At 49.1% G+C, this 10,742-nt stretch overlaps 1 pseudogene; it reads left to right on the forward strand.

Moving 5' to 3' along the window:
* Positions 1-1,298: 1,298 nt before the first annotated feature.
* On the forward strand, positions 1,299-10,742 carry LOC146751823 (zinc finger CCCH domain-containing protein 11A-like; annotated as a pseudogene).

Genomic DNA, 10,742 nt, shown 5'->3' on the forward strand with positions numbered 1-10,742 from the left:
CTCATTGTCCCCTATGGGGTCTCATTGTCCCTGCAGCCGCCGTGTGATGAGCGCCCATCGTGCCCTATAGGGGTCTCACTATCCCCTATGGGGTCTCACTGTCCCTTATGGGGACTCTCATTGCCCCCTATGGGGTCTCATTGGTCTCTGTGGGGTCCCATTGTTCCCTATGAGGTCTCATTGGTCTCTATGGGGTCTCATTATCCCCTATGGGGTCCCATTATCCTACAGCCGCCGTGTGATGAGCGCCCATCGTGCCCTGGAGTCGCTGCTGCGGCTGCGTCGTGAGCAGAGCCGGGGGGTGAACAACAGCAGGAGGAGGAGGAGGAAGATGGAGGGGGACGAGCCAGGATGAAGCTGCAGCTGTGAGTGGGGCTTTATTGGGGGAAAAAAGCCCATAATGGTGCAATAAACACACGAGTGTGAGCAGGGCTGGAACAACACAACTACACAATAACACAACAACACAACAGGGAACAGCTGCTGAGCTCTGCTCCTGGTGCAAAGTGGTGGTGTAAAGCTGACGGTGCACAAATGATGGTGCAAAGTGGTGGTGCACAACTGAAGGTGCAAAGGGATGCTGCAAAGTGATGGTGCACAAGTGATGGTGTACAAATGATGGTACAAAGTAGTGGTGCAAAGTGATGGTGCAAAGGTATGGTGCACAAGTGATGATGCACAACTGAAGGTGTAAAGTGATGGTGTAAAGATGATGGTGCACAAGTGGTGGTGCAAAGCTGATGGTGTACAAATGATGGTGCACAAGTGACAGTGCACTAATGATGGTGCACAGTTGGTGCCCAGCTGCTGCCTTCTGTCCCACGTTGCGCTCAGCACAGCCTGGGGATGACACAGAGTGCGTTATTAGTAATAGTAATTAGTAATTACGGCCTTAATTAACATCATCACCACCACAACTGCCCCAACACACACAGTAGAATATGTGGGGGCCAACCCCATAACCCCTATAGCCCATAACCCCTTATAACCCCACAACCCCAAACCCCAATAACCCCATACCCCTATAACCCCATAACCCCATAGCCAACCCCATAACCCCGTAAATAACCCCATAACCCCCACAACCCCATAAATAACCCGATAACCCACAAGCCCATCACCTAATAGCCCCTATAACCCCATACCCCATTACCTGCTATCAGTCACCGCCGTCCCCGTGTCCCCGTGCTCTCGGTGCATACACAGAGCGATATGACGCCGGGGTGAGCGGGCAGAACCTCCTGGTGTGCGCGTTGTCCCGCGTGGCGCCGCACTGCGGACACACGTAGCGCCGCAGGATGGGGCACAGCACGCGGCCACGCGCGTCCTTCAGAGCGTGGCTGCTCCACACCGCGCGGGACTCCCCGTTACGGCGGCAGAACGGGCAGAACGGGGACGGGAAACGGGGGCGGGCTGATAAGGGGGGGCGGGCCGACAGGGGGCGCTGTGGTGGTGCGATAGTGGGTCGTGATAGTGAGAAGGAGGGCCTTGGTGGTGATAGGGGGGGACATGGTGATAAGGGGGGATGGGGGCATGGGGGGGGTCCTGCTGATAAGGGAGGTCCTGCTGACGCTGTGCTGAGCCGTGGTGACACCGACACACCTGGGGACACACACAGACATGGTGGAACATGGCAAATGGCGACCAGGGATGGGGACACCCCCCCCAATATGGTGACCCCAGTGGCAATGACCCCAGGTGACCCCCATTATGTTGACCCCCCCCCATGACAGTGACCCCAGTAATGGTGAACCCCCCCAATATGGTGACACCCCCATGATGGCGACCCCAGTGACACTGACCCCAGGTGACCCCCCGGTCACATTGCCCCCCCCTGCCGTTGCCCCCCCCCCCCCCCCCATTCCCATACCTGCCGTCCCGGTTTGGTCCGCTCGGTTCTGTCCCGTCCCGGCTCTGTCCGTTCCGTTCTGTCCTGTCCCAGTTTGGTCCGTTCCGTTCTGTCCGGTCCTATGGTTCCGTTCCCGCAGCAGAGCCCTCAGCAGGGCCGGCAGCCCCATGGAGTCGCACCACGGCTCCCATATAGGGCCGTGATCCCTTATAGGGCCCTGATCCCATAGGGGGCTCTGATCCCATATAGGGCTGTGCTCCCTTATAGTGCCGTGCTCCCCTATAGGGCCATGCTCCCTTATGGGGCCGTGCTCCTCTATAGGGAGCCTGATCCCATATAGGGCTGTGATCCCTTATAGGGCCATGCTCCCATAGCCGTCCATGCGCCCCTATAGGGCCGTGCTCCCCTATAGGGCCGTGCTCCCGTTGCCGTCCGTGCTCCATTCCCCCCCCCAGCCCCGTCCCCCACCTCCTTTATCCCCCGACCCCCCCCTTTATCCCCCCCCATTGGAGCCGCCTCGTCTGCCCTGTGGGGCGGCGGCGTCTGGGGCTGCTGCCGTGTGGGGTCGGTGGTGCTGCTGTGGGGTGGGGCTGGCACCGGGGGAGCGTTGGGTGGGGGGCACCTCATGGGGGCACGGGGGGGGCCCGGCGGGGGCTGATGGGCCCCTTTGGGGTCCCATTGTAAGAAGTTTGTAAACGTTTGTTCATTGTGTGGGGTGTCACAGTTTGTCAGTGTTTGGGGGGATGTTGCTGGGGGTGGGGGCTGTGCGGGAGCGGGGTCGAGCGGGCTGCCGGGTTCCTGGGTAATCCCCCAGTGGTGGACATTCAGAACGATTCTGCACAGCCAATATGGTTTTGTCTTCTTATCTGGTTATGGAGTGTGACATTATAATGCACACTGGACAGAACTGGAATGCCACGAAGATTCTGTACAACAGTGTTACATTGAACTTGGAAAAGTTGTAACTCCATTGTGTACTGTGCTGTTATCTTGAACTTGAATGCACTGTTCTCTACAAGTTGACTAAGTGTTGCCATACAGCATTTCACAATTGTTAGGCAGATTGCTGTTGTGTGCTTTCAGGATTGTAGGCACTACAGCTGCATCACTTTGATCTGTTGTTATGACAGCTTAATTGTTTTTCGCATATGTTTAATGTTTGATTCATTTGCGGAATAGCCTTAAATGTGCAAATCACCTTTGGAGTAACAGGGAGTAGGTGGGGGAACCTTTACAGGGGCTGGAGATGATAAAGAGGGGGGAGATGTTGGGTATTGGGCAGGTGGTGTCTGCGTGCACCGGGGCTGGAGTCAGGGAGGTCACGGGTATCTGATAGGGGCGGTCACCTGCACCATTAAATAGGGTTTGTGGCATGGCATTAAACTGGTACTTTCGGCGTTACACACTGTGTGTTCTGGTTAGCATTTGGGCTGCTGTGCTAACAGATGTGTCTGGGGTTATCTTGTTTTAAAATGGAAGGGCTCGTAAGGAGCAGAGGGATGTGAGGTATTTCTAGTCCGCTTCATGCTCCCGATTCTAGAACCCTTCCAATTGTGAGGAGAACAGAAGTGCTGAGCTGTGTGCGTGTTCCACGGTGCAGAGTCCAGTGGCAGTTGGTGCCCGGTGTCTGTGCTGAGCAGCATTGAGGTCTTTAGGAACGTAGGAATCTGCCAATCTGTTGTGAAGGTACTAAAGGTAAAAAGGCAGCATTTCTATCAGTATTGGAGGAGGGAAGGAAACTTTGTCCTTAACTGCTGTTTTTGTTCCCTTTGTCATGCAGTCAGTCCAGCAACTAACTTGAGAGCCCGACTTCTCCTCTCTTTAGTTTAGATTTGGGAAAATTCCCTGAAAAAAAAACATTTTTTTTGGAAAATTCACTAGTGTTTGTGTGAGTAAAAGGTTCCAGCCTTTCCTTACTGACTGTAGGAAATGCTTAGCACAGAAAAGTGCAGCACTTTAATGAAAGAGTTCCGAATCACTTGAATTTGATCTTCTGTCTGTCCTGGTTGTAGGTTTTACTGCATTTGATACCTTAAAAAAAAAACAAAACCAACAAAACAAACCTAAAATACCAAAATATTTGATTTTTACATCAGAAAAGAAAAAAAAACAACAACCCAAACCCTTGTTGTGGCTGAGCAGAACGTGCTGCAGCTCCATGCAGTGCTGAGTTACCGTATTCAGGCACATGTGTGTGGATTTGTGTATTGATACGCACTGGCATGCTTTTGCTGTACAGGTAACAAAGACAGGGGAAGGTTTTAGTGTTTTCTTCATAGGTGAAGAAACCTTGAAGACCAGAAATTCCAACTTACAGAATTTGACATTGGCAAAGTGAGGAGGAAAATTCTTCCTACCCCGTTATTCTTAATTGACGGATTCAGTGTTGGTTTGGCCTACAGGAGAAGTGAACTGCAAGGCTTGGAAGATCGCTGTCTTTGCTGATGTTGTCCAGGTGGGTGAGCTTGAAGACCTGCAGCGGTCAGACAAATGTGTTGGGGTTACTCACTGCTGTCACTCGTGGTGTTGAAGGAGGGGCTCCATTGGAGGGCTTGCAGCCGTGCAGCCCAGGGGCTCCGTGCTGAGTCAGGGTGATGTTACTAGAGTTTGACCAGTGTTGAGGAGGGCAATGTTTTGAAACAACTGATCCTGAGAGACTGATTGAATGAAGAAAGCTGGGAAGATGATAGATAGGAGCACAGCTCAAATTTATGTGCTTCTGATATTTCAGTTTTTTCTTGCATGCTCAGCTTCTTTTTCCTCCTGTGGCCTTTGCCTTGCAGGTTGTTTTCCTGAATTTAAGCTTTTACTGGGTGAATGTTGTGTAGGGGGGGATTTCCTTGTTCACCCAGTAGCCAGTTGGATGGACAACTGGTGACTCAGCATTTATCTGTGTGGGTTTTCAGCCTTGCCTGCCATCTTTGTGCAGTGGTTGTAAGGTTAGGATCAAAGTTTTAAATTGATCCTTTTCTTCCTGTAGCTACGCTGCCAAGTCCACCAGAGTCTGCAGGTGACGATCCGAGCGCAGCTCAGATAACAGTGCAGCAGAGCTTTCCGTGCAGTCCGATCCCTCTCCACAGTCAATGGAAGTGATGGAAGTGGAAAACTCAGAGAATGTCCCAAGCCCGACACATCCTCCCGTTGTCATCAATTCTGCAGATGATGACAAAGGTGATGGTGAGTGTGGTTGATTTCCCGGTTCTCTAGTAGTTACACTATTTACTTAGGCTGCTTCTATGTGTTTACCAGGTAAGTGTAGCAGTTTAAATAAAGAACCCATCTGTAGTCACTTACATTTGTACTTAAGAATATTAACTGTGGGCTGAAGTGTCATTGTATGAGCTACATAAATGTGGGAAATCTGATTGAATTCCTACCGCGTAACTGAAGAGGCTGATTTTTTCTTTCCTTGTACAGACCAGCTTTCTAAGGAGGGAGAAGAAATAAAAACACCTGTCCAGCAACCAGCTAAAGAAAACCATCATGGATTGCGGATCATTTCCATTAGGAAATCTAATGCTGATACAAAACAAGGTATTCCAGGATTAATCAGAAGCACTAGCCAATTAACTCCAAAGCAATTTATTGTACAAACACAACAGAACATAGGGTTGCTGAATGGACTCGGCTATTTCCATGATCTTGTTCCTACCTCGTAACTTCATGTGCATTTCAGATTAGGAAGGTAAACTCCTTTGTTTAGAGCATTAGAGCATGACGAGGCCACAGCATGGAGTTTAAGTGCCTGTATGTGCATCTTTCCAACCAGTGGTGAAAGTCACATTTGCTGATAGAGGAATCTAATGTCATGTGGATGGGATAAAGTAAGGGATAAAGCCTACTTTTAATATCCAGAAGGATGAAAGGAGGGCAGCAGACAGACATCAGGTCCATGGTGCTCTTAGCTGTGGGGAGAGCTGACAGGGTTTGTTCTGCATGCTTCTGAGCAGGAGGCAGTTTGCAGAGCTGTGGTCCTCAGCGTGTGCCTCTGTCCTTCAGTCTCATTCACTGCTCTGTGTTCCCAGATGACAGTCTGAATTTTGGAATAAAAACACTTGAAGAGATCAAACTGAAGAAACAAAAGGATAAAACCAAACAACAAAGTGGTGAGTTCATGTGCCCTACTTTGTTATCCTTCTGATAATACTCAGATAGCTGGCACTGTGTTGGGGAATAGAGCTGTGCAGTGGTTGTTGCACATTGGACAGTAGTGAGTAAGAAATGCGCTCTGGTCTTTGTGACGGTTCTGTCAGGTTTGCTTTTGTTGTTGGCAGTGGCTTTTCTTTTTCTTGTTGTAAACACTGTCTGTTTGTTCACTTGGATCAGAAGGGCCTTCAGGAGCTCCTGCTCATCTGCTCCAATCTCAGACTGTTCCTGTGCCTAAGAAGGAGAATGTGCGGACACTGGTCAGAACTGTGACGCTGTCTGCAAAGCAGGGTAATGAGGAGTACCTTTGTTTCCATTTGGTGGCTCCTAAGTGGAATGGATAAACTATAATTGGGACTTACCCTGATTGCATTACAGTTGCAATATTATTTTCTGTCAGGGCTGTCAAAGTGGTGTCTTTTGGGTGTATTTGTTTTGGGTGGGAAATGGGCTCACAAGACAGTAATTCTGTTGGTTTCTGACAAATAAGCACTTTGTTTTTCTTTGTTTTAGGGGAGAAGCCCGTGATTCGACTGAATATTGCTGATGAACCTGGAAAACAGGAATCCTCTGTAGGTAAGGGCTGCTTGTGAGCTGCTGTTTGGCTGCCTCCACGCAAATGGGAGGGCACTGCTGAAGCAGGAGGGAGGAAAATGTGTCGTGGGTCTGTGATGACTCCATGTGGCACACAAGTGTAGCAGCTGGAAGGTGAATTTGAGAACATACACTTGGAGAAACCACAGTTTGTGGTTGACTGTTGTAAAAATCTTTCTCCAAAGGAATTATCTTAGGAATGTTGTTGTTTTCTCTCTGTAGCTGATGTCAGTGGCCTTCCGCTGAAACGCAGCCTTGCAGAAAGGCTGGGGAAGAAGATCAAGATTGACAGAGCACCAAGGAGAGGTAAATGGTCATTGGTGTTTGCTGCACAGATTCTCTAGGCTTTCTGCTTGTTCTTTCCTGGGAGCGTTCTCTTTGCGTGCTTGCTGAAGTCTTCATCACTGGGATTTGAAGTTCCTTTCCCTGCCCCGTTTTGAAACGTGAGCACAGAGCTGGCATTTATGCAGCATCCCTGGTTTGTTCCGTTCTGTAGTTCAAGGCATGAAGTCTCTGAAGGAGAGACAGGGGCATACTTGTGCTCAGATAGATAATAACTAGGTATTACACCTGCTTTCCCCTTTTTCCTTCTCATGAATTTAGACCACTTCCACAGAGCCCTAAATGTTAATTTGAAAGGGAAAAATCGGACTGGTTTTCAAAATATAGGACAGGTGGCTTTGGAGAGAAAACTGCAGAGTGAAGCTGTCCTGTGATGCGCTGTTGGGAACACTCATATTCTGTAATATTATGACAAATCTGCAAACTTAAGCTCTCATTGGACTCTCATTTAATCATTATTCTTCTCCTTTCTTGATGATGGCAGAGAAGGGTGCCAAGCCAGCAGGGGAGATCCATGTCAAAACTCTGGAAGAGATCCGTCTTGAGAGAGCGAATCAGCGAGGAGAAACCCCAGCTGCCCCCCAGGCAGAAGGGTGCTGTAAGGTGGAGGATCCCAGCTCCAGGGTGAGGCCTTCCCCTGCAGTTCACATCAAAAGCTACTCGGAAGCCCTGGCTGAAAGGAAACACAAAGGACTGGAGGAAGAGAAGCAAAAAGTAGAAGAGCTTCTTACTGACAAGAGAGCTGAGGGTAAATGCAAGAACAAGAGAATTTTCCCTCCACCTGGGCCGGGTAAAGTGAAACTGGAAGAGCCACGGCGTAAAATCAAGAGATTGGAAGAAGTTCATATTAAAACCTTGGAAGAAATCAAGCAGGAGAAAGCCCTGCGGATGCAGCAGATCACAAAGCCAGCAGGTAAGGAGGTGCTTCATTGTCTGCTCTGCCGAAGTGCTTCCCCTGTCAAGCAAATGGAGTTTGCTTAGAATTGCCTTGGCTGTTTCTTACAACATGCAAAGGCAGGAAGTGCCAGGATGTCCATCCATGTGTTTTTCCATTGAATCCGTGGTGTCTGCCTGCTTCATTTTGGAAAATTCATTCGCTGTGAGGTTTTGTAATTCTGTTTCTCCTGTATTTTCTTTCTGCCATGTTTTTGGTGTGGCATGTTCTGTGTGTTGATGCCAAGGTTGCCTTCATCTTTGGCGTGTGTTGCTTAGTTTGATATGTAAATGTGTTTCTAAAGCAAGGATTGACTCCTCAACATGGGGGCCAACCTCTGTAAAAAAGGTCAGGGGGGGTGAGTTATTCATTGGGGAGGTGAAAGGCTTTGTGATGAGACAGCATGTGAAGGAGGGAAGAGCTTGGATACTGTATGGACTGCGTAATGTCGCCTCTGTCTGTGCTTTGTTATTGAATGTGAGGAAATAAGCACGTGGAGGAAACACTGGCACTCAGGTTTCTTTCTATGCTTGCTGTTGACCAAATGATTTTCATTTTCCTTGTTTTAAAGCACCTGGAAGAGAAGAGGAAAAGACTGCGGAATGGAGCAGGGCTGCTCCCAAAGCTGTCTCTGCACCCGCAGAGGTGAGTCCCTTCTGAAGATGGACACATTGACACAATTTCTTCACATGTTCTCATGTCTCACTGCTCACCATGTGCCACCATCATGAGTGCATTCCTACCTTCCTGCCTTTGGTGAAGAGCTGCAGCCATGTTTCACAATCCTGATACTTTCAATGGCTTTCCCAGACAGCTTTGCACTCCTCAAACTCAGAATTGATCTGATTGTATCTGGCAGTGAGGCAGTAACCCTGCTGGCACCAGGTACAACTTGTGAGGTTAACGTGGGGGGCACTGGATACAAAAAGGCCACGACGGCTTCGTGTTCAGGGAAATCAGACTGTGGGTGGATGTTGTGTAGGGGAACAGGAATGACTTTCTGTTGCTCAGATAGAATGTGGTAGGTAACAACTCCAGTACTGCGCTGATTTAAACGAGCTTGCTTTGTTAATTGCACACGTTTGAAACAGTGTTTTCACAGCAAAGCATGGATCTTGTTATATGCAGGCATTTATGAAAGGGTCAGTGACCCAAGTGACAGGAATGTACTGTTCCAGGTGCAGCCGTTTTTGCAGTATCTCCAAACTGATTTCCTTCATACACTCCCCCTGGTGTTTGTTCTGATTTTGCACTTACTTTATTTCTTTTTAGCCCTGGGATCAGAGTACACCAAATTCTAGAGTTCAAGCAAAGAGCCTTGAGGGGACAATAAAGGAGAAGCTGCAGCTGAGACAACCGGAGAAGCTGAAGAAGGAAGTGGCTGCTGTGCCGGCTGCTGCTAAAGAAACAGTCCAAGGTAAAAGTGCAGAGCTTAGCAGTCCTGAATCCACCCTTCATGGTCAGCTTATCAGCTTGCAAAGGCCTAAGTGAAATCTCAGCACGGTGGGCACCAGCATTGCCAGGGAAACCATCAGCCCAACCTCAGGAGCAGAGAACTATGAATGAGTGTTGAGTGTGAGGTGGTCCTCGGAAGTAAAGGGACCTGAGTGCTCATGGTGGGTGCGTGCCTAGGGAAATGCTTATTTTCTTAGTTCACTTGTGTTCCTTCCAGCCAGACTTCAGCTTGAGAACGAGGGACAGACAGTGGCACTGAGCTGCAGACTTACCTGTGTGATAAACCCCTGGATGTATTTTGTGGGTCTGTTGTGGCTTGCACAGCGTCTGGTTGCACACTCTTGTCTGTAGCTGCTGCTTTTTCCTTTCTCTAGAGGGACCATGTATTGCTTTCTCCTGCTGTATGGCTGTTTCCCTTGTCTGGGTTATAATATGGTGTAGCTGTGCAGTTTCTTTGTTCCTTTGGTCGGACTGTTGGTATGCAGCACTTACTGTGGAAGATATTGCTGAGATTTGTGGAAAGAGCAATGTAATTTTGCTGGCCGGATGTATTTAACTGTGGAGAAGAGCTGTGGGAATGACAGGACAACCTGGACTCCTCTCGAGGCACAATTGTACCAGCTCTCTCTTCTTCCTGTAGCCAAGGGCAATGTGTGTGAGAAGCCTTGGGATGGCAAAGCCAGCAGCCCCACGAAGCGAGCAAGGAAGCGGAAGGCTGCTGAGATCTCTCCTTCTGCTGTGGCAGCTGTGAATCCTCGGAGAAGCACTGAAGAAGAGGAGCCTCCAGCTAAAAAGGCTAAAATAGCAGCTTTGGTAAGGAGGGGAGGAAGTGTCAGTGCTGTCCTGGTCAGGCTTACTGTTAACGTCCTTCAGGAGCCCCTTGGCCCCCATGTTGGGTTAAGGCTCAGCAGTGCTGAAGGAGAAGTGCTGCAGAGGAAGGATCTCCTGAGCAATCATTGACTTTGTCTTCCTTCTTTCCAGACTGCTGCTCCAGCCCTGCCGGAGGTCAGCCTGCTCACCAAGGCTGTGGAAGATGACCTTGAAAAGTTCATCTCGGAATTCTTAGAGGAAATGGAAGGACAATATGACTTGGAGCTGGAGAAGGATGTGGATGAACTCCATCTTGAACTTTCCGAGATGATTGACAGTATAACTGAGTAGTCTTATAGTATATATATATATATATAAAAATAAATATTTTAAAAGGCTTCACAATAATGAGTCTTAAAGCACAGCTGAACTGGTAAAAGATTGGCAGACTACATTCCATTGTCCTGAGTTTTCCTGCGGGTCAGAGTTGAGGTCCTGTGCATCCATTCCCTGCTCCTGGTTGGCTCCTTTCAGCAGCAAGAGGACAAAGCAGTTCTGTGACAGCCCAGAAGGACGTCCATCCAGAAGGAGAACCCACGTCTCCTCGCCCGC

The sequence above is a fragment of the Coturnix japonica genome, unplaced genomic scaffold, assembly GCF_054131305.1.
Source record: "Coturnix japonica strain WE unplaced genomic scaffold, WE-NBRP24 Scf061, whole genome shotgun sequence".
NCBI classification, from domain to species: domain Eukaryota; kingdom Metazoa; phylum Chordata; class Aves; order Galliformes; family Phasianidae; genus Coturnix; species Coturnix japonica.